Source organism: Notolepis coatsorum (genome assembly GCF_963971535.1).
Source record: "Notolepis coatsorum genome assembly, chromosome: 6".
Taxonomy (NCBI): Eukaryota; Metazoa; Chordata; class Actinopteri; order Aulopiformes; family Paralepididae; genus Notolepis; species Notolepis coatsorum.
This window is the reverse complement of record NC_140170.1, coordinates 81,486,951-81,503,152: the sequence shown is the minus strand read 5'-3', so window position 1 is coordinate 81,503,152 and position 16,202 is coordinate 81,486,951.

The following is a 16,202-nucleotide window of genomic DNA, read 5'->3' as shown; positions in this document are numbered from 1 at the left end:
TCTCAAGGCCCCTCCTGTCATGCCTCTGCGCCCCCCACTTTGAGAAACAGTGCTCTAGATTATCATAAAATGCACTTTGATCAGGTGGTCTATAACATACTCCCAATAGCACTGGTTTTGTTTTTGTCAGGTGAATGTCCAGCAGCACAACTTCAACTTCATCAACCACGTCTGTCCTAACAGTAAAATTAATATCATTTCTCACAAAAGCACATACCCCCCCTCTATTACGACTGCGATCCTTTCTGGCTACAGAGTAATTGGGTATTTCTATTTCTGAATCACTGATACTGGGATCAAGCCAGGTCTCTGTAAAACAAATAACTCCCACCTGTGTTTTATAAGCCAGCAGACGAATCTCATCGATCTTTGGTAGTAAGCTCCTCACATTCAGGTGCATAAAGTGAAGTCCTTTCGGGCTGAAGACTTCTTCTAGGCTCGGGCCTTGTGTTTCTTTCCTCTCTCTTTCCTCTCTCATTCCTCTCCCTTTCCATTTAGTGGGCCTACTAATTCTGACAGGGGTGTTTTTGACACTATTATTATGTGATCCTAGCCCAATTGCAATACTATAGTATATGGAGGAACTATTGTGGTAGGGGCTGGCAGCTCTTGGCAGCTCTTGAGTCAGGTCACTCACCTGTGTAACATTATTTGCCTCCATTTATGTTTTGTATATTTGTTGTCTTTGTTGTATTATTTCCACTGTGTTAGGCTTGTGTCTCTACTGTATTTTGTAAATGTGTTTTAGTCTTGTGTGTCTCAGTTTGTACATTTGCTCTAGTTATTCCCCTGTGTGTTCAGTCTTCTGTTAGTTCTGTTTACCACACCTGTGTCCTGTTAAACAATTGAAGTAACAATTTATGTTCATATGGTCAATAGAATTGATATTATCGTGTATTTATGATTAATGGGTTATTCAACATTATCATAGCATTATTCAGAATGGCTAAGCTGAAAACAGACAACAGTTGGCTTGACCGTTGGCTTGATCACACACCCACACACTATCTCACCCCCACACAGAAACCAGTTTTGTTGTATACCTGATGAACAAGAGACACACACACACACAAACACACTCTCTCATGTGACATTTCAGTGATCACTGTCTAAACTAACAAGACTTTTGATTGATTGATTGAAAACTTTATTAACAGATTGCAGAATGGGTACAATACAGTACAGCTCAATACACACAATTGTTAAGGGGATGCAGACCAGAGAAAGACTTTCGTCTTGTTTCCACCAGGGTCCCCCATTTTCAATTCATCAGGACATATATGACATACATGACATACAGATAGTCAGTACTGCTACATCTATACATTTATGACATACCAGATTTGCAAATACAGTACTGTTTGTGATACAGAAGGAGTCAAGAGAAGGGAGTATATACATTTGACGTAGAAACTGTACATTGGAGGAGGTTGGGTGGGGGGGGTTGGGTACACTGGGATATTGACAACCATACTGGGTAATTTACATTGGAGGTGGTTGGGGGGGGGGGGGGGGGGGGCACACTGTATAAGCAAGCAAAACTGTACATTGAGGGGGGGGAGACTCTGTACAAACAAACAAAATTGTACATTGGACTATTGACAAAACCATACTAGGTAAATGACTGTACATTGGAGGGGGTTGGGTTAGGATATTTACAGGGGCCAGTGTTGAATTGCAGTCTCCCGTAGGTGTCTCTTGAGAGAGGTTTTGAAAGTGGGTAGTGATCCACATTCCTTTACAGCTTTGGGTAGGGCGTTCCACATTGATGTGGCATAATTGCGAAACGTGTTTAGTCCCTTATTTGAGCCGAATCTGGGTTTAACATGATTTGTGGAGCTCCCTCTGGTGTTGTGATCGTGGTATTCACTGACCTTTGGGAAGTATTTTGCCATGTACATGGGTACCTTGGTCGTGTAGTGTATCTTGTAGACCAGGCCCATTGCAAGTTGCTGTACTCTGTCATCTACTCTAAGCCATCCTAGGTTGTCAAAGTGGGCAGGGGTGAGGTGGGTTCTAGGAGTAAGGTCAAGCAGTAGTCTGACCAGTTTGTTTTGAGATGTTTGTAATTTTGTCTTTAGCGCCTTTGAGGTGCTTTGGTACCATGAGGTGCAAGCATAGTCGTAGTACCCCTGAATGAGTGCTCCTGCCAGAGTCTTCAGGGTATTCTTGTTTACCAGAGAGGAGATCCGGTACAAGAATCGAGTTCGTTGGTTGACTTTTTTTATTACATTGGATGCCATTTTGTCACAGGAGAGATTAGCCTCTAGGATGGAACCCAGGTAGGTAATTTCATCTTTCCTTGTGACAATATTGTCACCCACTGTAACTGAGAAGCCGTCGGTCTTGCTGAGTTTGTTATTTGAACCGAAGAGAATGGACTCTGTTTTGCCCATGTGTAATGATAGTTTGTTATCAGCGAGCCATATGCAGATTCTGCCTAGTTCCGAGCTGAGGGTTTTTTCAACCTGTAACTTGTTCTTGTCAGAGACCAGCAGGGCTGAGTCGTCCGCAAACAGGAACAAGTTGCAGTCACAAGCTGACGACATGTCATTTGCATAAATTAGGAACAGTAGCGGTCCTAGTATGCTTCCTTGTGGAACACCACAGCTCACTGTGAGGGGGGGGGATAGGGTACCGTTTACCTCCACCATCTGTTCCCTCCCCTCAAGGTAGGATTGCATCCAGCTCACTGATAGACTATCAAAACCAATTGCTTTTAGCTTGTCAATCAGAATGGAGTGATTGACCGTGTCAAAGGCCTTTTGTAGGTCCAGCATGACCATGCCGCAGTATTTGCCTGCGTCCACCTCTTGTTTGATGTGGTCATTCAAATAGAGAAGGCATGTGTCAGTGGAGTGGGATGTTCTGAAGCCAGATTGGAATTCGTAGATTAGATTTTTTTCCGCTAGGTACTTTTCGACCTGTTCGTAGACTATTTTTTCCATGACTTTCGAGATGGAGGTGAGAATAGAAACAGGGCGGTAGTTGCCTGGGTCTAATTTGCTGCCCTTTTTGTGCAGAGGGGTCACCCTCGCAATTTTGAAGTCCTTGGGGACGTGTCCCTGTTTTATGGAGAGGTTTATTATGTGTGTGATGATTGGGGTGATGGCGGCTGCTGAGTCTCTGAGGAATTTGGAGGGGATGTTGTCATGGCCAGTGGCCTTGTTAGGTTGGAGGGCGCTCAGTTTATTGAGTACCTCATCTGTTGTTACCATTTCCAGTTTGAAGTCGTCCTTGCGGACCCCTAGGTTTTTGTAGTAAGCTACTATGTGTTCTACCCCATAAAGCCCTGAGTGGGAGGGTAGTTTGTTTACCAGTGTTGTGGCTATGTTTGTGAAGAAAATGTTTAAGTAATTGGCTACATCCAGCTTGTCTGTGATGAGCGTGTTGTCCGTTTTTATGTTTATGTTTGAGAATCTGGTTTTAAGTTTTTTACTGCATCCTAGTTGATTATTGAGTAATTTCCAAAGTTCACGTGGTTTGTTTTTGTTTTCCTCAGTTTTGTCATTGATGAAATTCTTTTTTGCAGTTTTGATCATGGAGTTTACGTCGTTTCTTAGTCTGTTTCTTTCTAGTTTGAGTTCAGTCACGTGGGCTTGGAGTTCACTGCTCGTGCTTTTAGTAAGCTTTGACTGACTTTTACGAAACTCAGAGCATTTTTTGTCTCTGGTTTTCATAGCGGCCAGTATTTCGGAGTGCATCCACGGCTCAGCACGATTTTTTACCCTGGTGGTTCTTAGGGGGGCCATGTCGTTTAGTATTGTTGAGAATTTGGTTTTGAAACCAAGCCATGTTTCTTCAACCAGTGTACCATTGAGTTCATCTGACCAGTCCAGGCTCTCCAGTTCAAGGTTAAAGGCCTCGCTAGAGTAGGTTTTGAGGTCTCTAGATGTGACTGTTTTGTGGCAGCCAGCCTTTTGTTTTAGTTTTTTGCGGGTACAGAATATCATATAATGATCACTTAACCCGCATGCTATAACCCCTTTCTTGGAGATCTTGGACTTGTCGGAGGTCAGAATGAGGTCAATGGTAGTCTGAGTTGATTCACATACACGTGTGGGTTGGGTGATTAGCTGGCTGAGGCCGTGCAGATCACAAAACCTACTGAATGACTTGAAGACGGGTGCATCTTTTCGTTGCATATCCGTGTTCCAGTCTCCAATAAGAATTTTGTCTACATCCTCAACTCCAGCTAAACACCCATCCAGTGTATCATAAAAGTCACTATGATCTGACAGACTGGTTAGGTTAAGTGGACCGGCAGTCCGGCACACACGCATCGTCCCAGCTTGATGAATGACACACACACTCACACACACCCAGTATTGCAGGTGACCGAGATTATAGCTCACACCCCCTCACCCATTAGAACCTCACGCAGACAGACCAAACCAGTTTACCAACTATTGGCAGAGGAGGACCAGACCCACTTGTGTATTGGAGATAGGATTTAAACAACTTGTTGAGAACAGTAGAGGACTCAGTCTAGCCGAGGCTGGGTCATGGATGGACGTCTTGTTACTGTGCTGTGGAAACCATGCTTGTATGCTGCATTAAATCACTTTCTTCACCAACTGAGCCATTGCCTCTGAAAACCATCTCCAGTCTGAATTCTTCTTGAAACCAGCGCCACTCTCATCAAATGATACTTCACAATCACCCTCTGTCTCTAATTAGTGTGTGTATTTAGGTGTTGTGGACCCAGCATCCATTGCTGGGTCATTGTTTGCTGTTACCCTTGTTTTCGTTCGTGTTTTGTGTTTCACTTTATCATATGTTGCCACTTCTTGCAAGTAAAGCCTTTTGTTATCACACAGCCGTTTCCTGCCTGCTCCCTCCAAGTTCTCAGTGGGTTTAAATCTGTATTTGGGTTCCATTTCATCATGCCACCAAAGCGCATTCGTAACAGGGGCCTTGATTACAATATGTCACTGTAAGATAATACTGTTAAATGTTGTGAAATTCTGGTACATTTTTACAGTGTAATCGAATGCAGCATTATCTTAAATAGAAGACAAACTCAGCATTTTGCACGACTTTTTAAGATGGAAAGCAAGTAAGTGCAGTGCAAAAACACAACAGCAATAAGGGCTTATCACCAAAGATATGACAAAATAAAAATAACTGTGATCTTGCTAATTAGAACAGTAAGAATCATATAATATTTACATAAAATAATACATTCCCGACTTTCTCTTGGTTAACGCTGATTTAAATAGAGTGTAACTAACTTGGTACTTTACTGAATTTGTATACATTTGCACAGTGCATGATAATAGATCATAGTGTTGTCATTTTTGTAGTATGGTAATTATTTGTGTTAATGTTTAGATAAACAGTAGGCTACTCTACTCTACTCTCACCCCAAAGCAAAATTCACTAATATTTGGAAATAGGCTGTGATGTTGTACATTTTGTACATATTTTATTAATAATATTGTATTTTACTTTTATACTGTAGGCTGATGATAATATGTGTAATACATGTGCTGCTGAGACAAGGACCACAACAGAAATAAGTCTGTGACTTTTTTGTGCCATCCTTAATAATTTTAGGATGCATGACTTGTTGTAACATGTACTGTATTTTAATAATTGTCAACTAAACTAAAGTAAACTGAGCACCACGCGTCTCGGACAGGAAAATTAGCATGATGTTGCGAGGCACGCTGCACGCCACGGTGCTGTAACCGGTGTGGAGCGAGCATGGCCTCCAGCAGCCATGGTGCAACTCTGCATCTTCAAGGTGAGGTTGAAAATTGTGATTTTGGCTGGATAGGAACATTTGAGATAGAATTTCATATTTTGCCACTACAACTACTGCAGTTTCGTAAAACATCAAGTGCATTTATGAATATTAAATGTTCACGTTTTTGTATAAGCTGCATAATTTACACCATGCTACTGTCAACAAATAATAATTCTTAACAAAAATAGCTGGTAAGCTGGTGTCATTACCATTTTATGGGGGATTTTATGTGGAAAGAATTTTGAAAACTCCACAAACTCCACAATATTGTTTAAAAATTCCACAAATCAAAATTCCATGTGTAAAGTTTCATTTAGATGAAAAGAGCTTTTTTAAGGGCTTTTTTCCCCCCTTAAACCTTTCACCGCCTTTTACTGAGGGTTTCCAAAGGAGATGTTGTCTCCAGAATTCAGCTCTTCTTAGGCCACCAAACACATTAGAGCCTCTTATGGCACTTTTTAGGAAAAACATTCGTTTTATTGTATATGTAATCTGAGAGGTGATATAACATCAGCTATTCTATTCTATTCTAAGAATACAGCCTTAGCCACCTCTGTGTGTGACATTTACTTTATCATTCTGTAGTTATTTGCTGTGTGTGTGTGTGTGTGTGTGTGTGTGTGTGTGTGTGTGTGTGTGTGTGTGTGTGTGTGTGTGTGTGTGTGTGTGTGTGTGTGTGTGTGTGCGTGCGTGCGTGCGTGCGTGCGTGCATGCGTGCGTGTGTGTGGGCGCATGTGTGTGGGCGCATGTGTGTGGGCGCATGTGTCTGTGCCTGTCTAGCTGTTAGTGCTTCAATGTCCATGGTTGGGGGTCTTTAACCCTTGTGTGGTGTTCATTTTCAATGTTTACTAAAAGATAAATTTTTAACTTTTAATTTTTTTCTGGCCTTGGCTAATTTTCTGCGAAGAACATATAAAATAACACATTTTCATTGAGTGTGCATCCCCTCCCCTACACAATTTATAAAAACTAAAATTAAGATTGTTTTTTTCGCATTTTACTGCTTTATTCTGGACAGGCCCGACAGAGAGGAAGGTTGGAAGAAGACGTGGGGGGAAGACATGCGGCAAGGGTCGCCGGGTCCGGGAGTCCAACCCGGGACGTGTTCAGCTATGTGGTGCGCCACCCTGGTGCACCACTCTGGTGCGCCACCTCCCCTACACATTTATATTACATACGTGAAAGTGTGGAAAGTAAATATGGTCAAAATTAAACTAAAAGGTTCACTGTGTAGCTTCACTGTCTGCCTCCACCTTGTTTCATTGATATTTTCTAAGATAAACATGATTTATTTCATTCACGTCTTGATTATAATGGATTTTTTTTTTTTTTGCAGACATCACATTTAATCACAAATAATGTATAGCACTTTTATTGATAAATGATACATTACAATTGTCATGGCTTTATTGTTTTAAAATCCCAATAATGTTGTGGGTCCACCAGACCCAGTGAGTAACAAAAACACGAACACCACACAAGGGTTAAAAGGTCACTCTGCCTCTGGTTCCTCGCTCCAGTAATGCCGTACAACACAGTCAAGCAGAGACGTTGTGACTGAGATGTAAGGGTCCCTGCTTGATGAGATTGACTAACATTAGCAGAAAATCTCTGCGATACATACTTTGTTCTCATTAGTGCAGAGAAGAAATCAATTACTGCACCTTATGCTACTCTGTTATCCCTGAAAGTCAGAGGAATTCAATCTTGCCGTTAAGGAGTCTGGGGACTTGCTGAAGAAGCGCACAGCCCTTTATTAACCTGTTTACGCGTGCACACTTTTTATATTTTCTCCTAAAATGGCCACCGTTCGATTGACACCCTACTCGACCTATTAGTATTACGTGCTTCCAATCTCGGGTTACAAGGCCGAACAACCAATGACCGACTGAACGGACCAGTCACCTCTGGAAATGATTGACCGTTTTTGTAGCCAAGGAAATTCTGGAGCTAATATATATTGTGAAATATTACACGAGGGCTGATTCCTACAGAAGTCATTTGTTGGAGGATTTTTCACTCGCCCATCCAAATTAATTGTTGCGGTCCGCCATTTTGAGAATTATTACAGATACAAGCATTACAAAAACATCTGTAAAACGTATCAACTTTGGACCTGTACTAGATAAGACTTTAGGCTATGGACCCGTTATGTTTTCCAGCCCCAAGCTTTCAGCTGGAACTCTTTGGCAGGCATCTGTTTGCAAGTAAACAAGATGTGAGTAAACAAAACCTTTATTTCAGTGTGTTCAAACCTCTAACTCTAACACAGAGTGATTCTTCATATTGTGGAAGAAAGTTCAGAATGTTTCCTTTCAAAAGAGACCAGACTCATGCATGTGCTATAAGTGGTTCAAGAATAAATCGCAAATTACTTTGGGTATGCAATTGTCAGGCGTTTTATGCTAAATGTGCCAGATGCATAAGGGGTTAAACCATCTCCTCCACTTACAGGGATGGGCGGCTTCGATGGCAAGGATGGTTGTCACTCCAAAAGGGCCGGAGGGGTAGTTGTGTACGAGCGTGGACAAACGTGCATGCAGTGATGTACCTGAACGCGTTCAATGAACGATCGTTCATGAACGCGTTCGTATTTTGGGCGAACTTGAACTGAACGTACTGTATATCCGCTAAATGAACGTAATTGAGAACGCGTTCATTCTCAACCCTGTGTAACGGAGTTCAAAAGTCCGTTCATTCTCAGCACTCTATTATAACGGCGTTCAAATATGTGCCATATTTCATAATGCATTTCAGCCGAAAACTCAGTTAAAACACTGTAAACAGGCTTAAAGATTATGCGTAAAACCACCCGATCTGGCAACCAGCCTGTCACCCCCTGCTACGTCATCAGACTCCTCCTCACAACAAGCAGTGGAACAGGAATCTGCGCGCAGAAGCCGAGAGCTGCAGCAGCAGCAGCAGCACTCTCTCAGTCAGAGTCAGACTCTACCTCTAGACGTCGGCGTATGCATTTAAAAGAGTTTATACAACGGCATGCAAATTTCTCGATTCTGATTGGCCATTCACACGTCTTTATTGGCAACAATCCACGGTCCTGGGCTCAGGACCCGCCCACAACCGAATCACATATCACTCCCCGGCTCACTCCGGGAGAAAACAGGATCGCGGACAACAAATGGTTATGTTGAAAGCACCATAACGACTAAATATGAAGCGATTCTGTCAAGGGGAATGTGTTAGTATTTTAAACAATGTTGGATGATGTAATTGATGGGTCTTGACTCAATCTAGAACAAAAGAAAAATCGCGGATTGATTGATAGATTAATTGATTGATTTAAATTTCTTCCTTCCTACTTTCTACAGACTGCAGCGTTCTCTCTCACACACTGTCCGACGCTGGCGTACCCACAAACACACACACACACATACACACACACACACACACACACACACACACACATACACACACACACGCACACACACACTGTGACACACACACACACACACACACACACACACGCACACACACACACACACACACACACTCCTGTCTGCAACAGCGGGGGAGTCAGACTGAGAGAGAAGCAGCGCTGTTTTAAGTGAGCATGGTCTATTGAATTGATTGATTGGTTGATTGCTAATTTTATTACTGTACCCCTGGTTTCCAACTGGTTAAGTTTAGGCTAAAAGAAATAAATAAAAAAATAGGGCGAAGAAAACGTTTTTTTCCTATAGGGCAAAGAAAACGTTTTAATTTGTTTTACCTACTTTATATTCTGCATCTGGTAATAAAATTTTCAATCAATCATTCCAATAATACACAGTTGGATGTGTTAGTTGGTTGGATGCACTTCAAGCTGCTTCCACATGAGGCAACTTCTCTCAATCATTCCAATAATACACAGTTGGATGTGTTAGTTTGGTTGGATGCACTTCAAGCTGCTTCCACATGGAGTTGTGGGAACTACTTTTTCTGGCGGATGGTTTTTTCAATAAATCTTCGATTAATGTGTGTTTATTGTATAGAAATAAGGTTGGATGAATCTGGCAGTTGTATAAAAGCTTTACACCACGTGCAGTCGTGATTTGTGACCAATAAACCATGCCTAGGGGGGTCTAACGACCCTCGGCTGCGCCTCGGGCCTAACAACCACCCCTAGGCATGGTTTATTGGTCACAAACCACTCCTGCGTGTGATGTAATGCTTAATTACAATTCAAACGATTTGATAAACTTCTACTTTCAGCCCGGAAATGCATTCTGATAAACTGAATTAAGGATAAGCCTCCATTTTTACAAATGTGGTATAGAGAGATCTTCGGTGTGCTTCTACCCCATGAAAGACACTGTGCAATGCATAGAGTCAACGACGCTTCCTTTCAGGAGGTGTGGGCCCCACTATTAGACTATTATCCTGCTGAAATGTATCGGATCCTTCTAAAGGCCCAGTGCCCCATTGTATGGACAGACCTAGGATAGGAAAAAATAAATATATGTATGTCTACATGTGAATGCGCTCGAGGCAAGTGCAATACTGTACAGTGCCTGTCTTGGTCTGCTTTCCTTTGTGCTTGTTTTTCTTTTTGTTTTGTTTTTGCTTGCTTATGGTGTGGATGATGGCATAGAGATGAACTGGAGGACCCCCCCCCCCTTGTCCCAATGTGTGTTTTTGTAATGTAAGTAATTTTACGTGAAAAATCTATAATAAAAAATTAATAAAAAAAGAACTAAAAAGAACTAAATTAGTTCATTTTTGAAACCATGAACTTTAGTTCAACATTTTGAATTATGAACTGAACTAGTTCATTTAAAAAAAATTGAACTGTGAACTGAACTAGTTCATGTAGAAAGTGAACTTTCCCAACACTGCGTGCATGACAATGGGATTTGATAAATGCCCATCCCTGACATATGTAGCTCGATCCTCTTGGCGGTAATCCATTCAGCAAAGTTATAGCCTCATGACGACCCTTTTCAAAGTCGAATTTCAACTCACAAGAAGGTAGTATTGTAAAAAATCATTCACGGTCCTATACTTCAAACAGACTGACTCCATACTTTAATATTGGCTGCATCCCAAAAGTCCAAACATCACTTCTCATCCTCCCTTCACTGCTTCCTCGCTGTCCTCCACGCCCCGTAGATTGATATTTGTGCCACTGTGTTGCTTGCTGTCCTAGACGAGTGCAGTTTGAAGACAAAACTTTTTGATTCATTTCTTCATCAAAACAGTTTTCACTTTTGACCACAGAAGGCAGACCTCATTTCAACACTGACCCTTTACTCCACGTTCAAATGACTGATGTACAGTACAGTGAGACAATCTCTTCCTCTGTTTAGAGAGGACCTTATGCACTGACCTTATGGACCCTATTTACTTTAGCTCTCTCTCTCTCTCTCTCTCTCTCTCTCTCTCTCTCTCTCTCTCTCTCTCGCTCTCTCTCCAGTAAGTAGGCTACTTCATACAGTGGCACACTTAGGCATGGGCAACATGGGCAGCCACCAGTGTTGGGAAAGTTCACTTTCTACATGAACTAGTTCAGTTCACAGTTCACAATTTTTAAAATGAACTAGTTCAGTTCATAGTTCATAATTCAAAATGTTTAACTAAAGTTCATGGTTTCAAAAATGAACCAATTTAGTTCTTTTTAGTTCTTTTTAGATTTTTTTTTTATAGAGATTTTTCACGTACAGTTACTTACATTACAAAAACACACATTGGGACAAGGGGGGGGGGGGGGTGGTCCTCCAGTTCATCTCTATGCCATCATCCACACCTTAAGCAAGCAAAAACAAAACAAAAAGAAAAACAAGCAAAAAGGAAAGCAAACCAAGACAGGCACTGTACAGTATTGCACTTGCCTCGAGCCCATTCACATGTAGACATACATATATTTATTTTTTCCTATCCTAGGTCCTAGAAGGATCAGAGAAATTTAAGCAGGAAAATAGTCTAATAGTGGGGCCCACACCTCCTGAAAGGAAGCGTTGTTGCCTCTATGCATTGCACAGTGTCTTTCATGGGGTAGCACACCGAAGATCTCTCTATACCACATTTGTAAAAATGGAGGCTTATCCTTAATCCAGTTTATCAGAATGCATTTCCGGGCTGAAAGTAGAAGTTTATCAAATAGTTTGAATTGTAAAGGGTGTCACCCCTCCTGTGTTCAATCAATCAATCAATCACTTGGCCCCAGAACCTGGATAAACACTTAGATTCCCAAAAGTGATAGACTGTAGGTACCCAGGTCTGTTTGACATTTCGAACATAAAGGAGATATTGAACGGCCCATTTTCTTAGTTCTTTTTTCAATACGTTGCTGCGAGCTATTATTTGTAAAAATTATTGAACCACAGACAGCAATCGGAATACTGGCATTTCCATAACGCTTTGCTGCCGCCCATTCAGAGGTAGAGTCTGACTCTGAGCGAATGCTGCTGCCGCTCTCGGCTTCGTCCATGATACTGCTAGCAGATTCCGCGGTTCCACTGCTTGTTGTATGGAGTCTGATGACGTAGCCAGGGGTGACAGGCGCGTTGCCAGATCGGGTGGTTTTCCCGCATACATTTGATGCATGTTTACAGTGTGTTTTAACTAGGTTTTCGGCTGAAATGCATATGAAATCTGGCACATCTTTGAACGCCGTTATAATAGAGTGCTGAGAATGAACGCACGTTTGAACGCCGTTATACAGCGCTGAGAATTAACACGTTCTCAATTGCGTTCATTTAGCGGATATACAGTACGTTCAGTTCACGTTCGCCCAAAATACAAACGCGTTCATGAACGATCGTTCATTGAATGCGTTCGGGTACATCACTGGTAAACAGACTTGGGGCTGTTTGTAGAGCTAAATCTATACTTTATAGTATTGCTATCTGTCCATTCTCATTGTCAATTGAGCCCATAAACTGTCCCTTCAAAATGGATTAAAGAAATAATTTTTTCATCAATACGTTCTCATTTTATAGCGCCGTGAATATAAGCGTTATACGGCATTTGGTCTAGTATATTTCCTGGAAGGCGAGATAAAGCGCTAATAGCTACTAACGTTATATCCAATGGCATTTCCGTTATACAAAAGCTACAGTTAAAACTCAAACTGCATATGATCGGTATGATCCTCAATCAAGTATGCATGAAAGGGGGGGGGGGGGGGTGGGGGACGTCGTTTCTGATTATTGATTACCAATAACCGTGTTCGTCTAAGTAGCCACATACGCTGGTCGGCTGATTGAGTATCATAGCAAGCTCTGATCAGCATGTAATTTACGTGAAAAAGATCTTACCATGAGCCGGTTGGATCCCTGCGAGCATTTCCCCGTTATCGATCGCCATCTGGTAGATCGATATGTCCATTGGCTGATGAAACATGTATATATCCGTGGTCGGGCGCCATTGTGTTAAGAAATACAAACACACACATAGTTGACACATTGAAATAAGAATAATAATGAAAAAAAGAATAATAATAAATAAAAATAAAGAATCAAACAATAGAAAGGAAGAAGAGAATAACAAACAACTTAAAATCAAAGCTCAAGAATCAGACGATAATAAAGAAACATTTAATAATGTAATATTTATTACTTTATTAAGTTTATTTATTACTGACCACTGAAGACACTTCCCATTCAGCCCACCATGGCCCGGCTTGTAGCCTTTCAGGACACAGGAAGACCCACTGAGATGGAAGGTACTAATTCCCCCAATATCAATATGCCATGGCCAGTCGGTTTGCAGCTACGCTCAAACAATGTTATATGTATCTCACGTCCGTTCAGAAAGAACGTGTACAAGATTTTACACAGACACGGTGGGATAAATATAGAAACTTCGTCGAACGGTGGCTTAACCTACCAGGCCAGAATCATACCATTGCGGAGACATACAAACATTGTTTAGAGATCGATTTGTGTCATAATGTCATGATGTATATCTGTATGTCATGTATGTCATAAATGTCATGATGAATTGAAAATGAGGGTACTGTATTGTACCCATTCTGCAATCTGTTAATAAAGTTGTCAATCAATCAAGATTTGGATACACTATTTGATGCTGTGCTGAGAGACAGTTTAGCTGTGTTTTTGTTTACATAACTAGCATTCTAGTTCTCTTCAGATAAGATAAGATAAGATATTGCTTTATTGATCCCCTTGGGGAAATTCAGGCCTTGTCCAGACGAAAACGATTTTGATCTTTTTCGTTTTCATTTAAAAAAAAGGTTTCCATAAAAACGAAAACGTCTCAAGAAATACAGTAAGTGCGTGCCACAGATTTACAAAATAAATGTCTTTCCTGTTTTAGACGTCGCTCTTTTATTTTGAAAACCCCCGACCGGAAGTGTTGTCGTTGGTTTTCGATAACTTGAGCTAACTTAATGTTCGTTTTCAAAGGAGTGGAGAGAGAGACAGAGACCGCGGCTCAAACTACCTGTGTTGTATTAAAGTAATTGATTGATGTTTAACTTAACCACTGTTTGTTTGTTGTTTGTTTGTTTATTTACACATATAAAAACAGTTACATATATAATACAATATAGTCACATTTTGAAGCATTTTGAATAGCATCAATGCTAGCTGGCTGGCTACAGCTTTATCTACTAAATTATGGAGTCTTTTTAATCGTCAAGGTAAGAGAGGATTTGTCATGATCAACTGAAGGCGTATGCTATGGAACAATATGTGCTTGGCTACTACTTTTTTCTCTGGTCTGCATCCCCTTAACAATTGTGTGTATTGAGCCGTACTGTATTGTACCCATTCTGCAATCTGTTAATTAAAATGTTCAATCAATCAGTATATTTGTTATTTATTTTTGGTATAGTGCTTAACAAGCATAATTTAATGTTGCCCAGTTGTGGCCTGTTGAGGGGCAATACATATAAAAAGTTCCAAAACATCTATTGTGTTTGTATTTGTATGATCCACTATATAAACATAGTAATTATAATATCTACATACAAGGCATTTGATTGGAGGCTAGTCTCACTTTGTCCCACAGCAACATTAAAATAGTTTAGATTTGTGTATGTTGTTTATGTAAAAAAAAATCTTGAAAGTAACGCAATAGTTACTTTCTGAAGTAACTAGTTACTTTTATAATTTGTAACTGAGTAAGTAATTTAGTTACTTTTTGGAAGAAGTAACTAGTAACTGTAACTAGTTACTTTTTTAAAGTAACTTGCCCAACACTGATTATTTTACAGATTACTTTTGTTTTTCTACTTTAAGTGTAAATGCCATAAAAATACAGTAAATGACCTTTTATCTAAATATTAACCATTAACACTTTAATCGCCGATGACGTGTTTAGACGTCATTCCTAGCCATGCTCATTCTGCCGAAGACGCCGTAACTCGTCTTTGATATCAATAATTCAAAAATCTGTGATCGAAATCATATTTCTCCTCCGGAGACATGAGATGTACTGGTGAGCTCCACTCAACTGTCTAACGGTTCAAGAGCGCCATTTGGTGGCCGATCGGCAGATCGGCCAAGAGGGAGGGCCGCGCCAAACAGGAAGTGCTCATCCATATGTCGTCCGGGCACTCGCGATCGGTAGCCGGACTCCATCTCAACACACTGGATGATCAATCGCTCGCCCTAACTCAATAAACAACGTTATTTGGACGTATATAGTATTATACAACCTGGAAATGGTTCATCAGGATCAACATCCCATAATTGAAAACTGTTATTTTCTAACGTATTCCATATAAACTGCTCTGACCATATGACCATATTTTCTAACGTATTCCATATAAACTGCTCTGACCATATGACCCACACTAGACAAATGGTATAACGTTGCCCACGGAATTATAAACGCCCCCTCGCCCATCCGGTCAATATCAGATGATACGTAGTAACTTCTAGAACCACGTCCAGTTGAATTTTTTTATCTCGCGCCGATTGCTATCAAACTGTATTTCATCATCAATATAATGCATTTGGAGCTATAAATCATGTTCTGGAGAAAGCTGCAGAAAACGATAAAAACATACTTATACTTTAGACCATATTTTAGTATGAATATGTGAATGAAAAAGTATATCGTTGCTACACCCTGAACAATGGATATAGGACATTGAATGGGCCATAATAATGGCAATTTAGCAATAGAATTAAAAAAGTTATAGCCCTGCAAAGAAGGGGAACTTCTCCATAGACAAATAGAGCTGGCTAGGGATGGTAAATTATGAATTTAACCCATGGCGATCAAAGTGTTAAATAAAAGTTGTAATCTGTAAATGTATTTAATTTGACAGTAATTTGACAGTAAGTATTTGGCAACCATTGATGCCAGACATTTACCGTTTTCTTGCAGCTTTTTTTCTTACAGTGTTGGCTACATTTGAAAAATAAATGCAACATCACTTAATATCACTGAAATTTTTTTAAGTACAAATGTATTCAATATGTAATATATCATATATGTACTTATTTGTAATACATACACACTGTACCTTTTCGTAGAT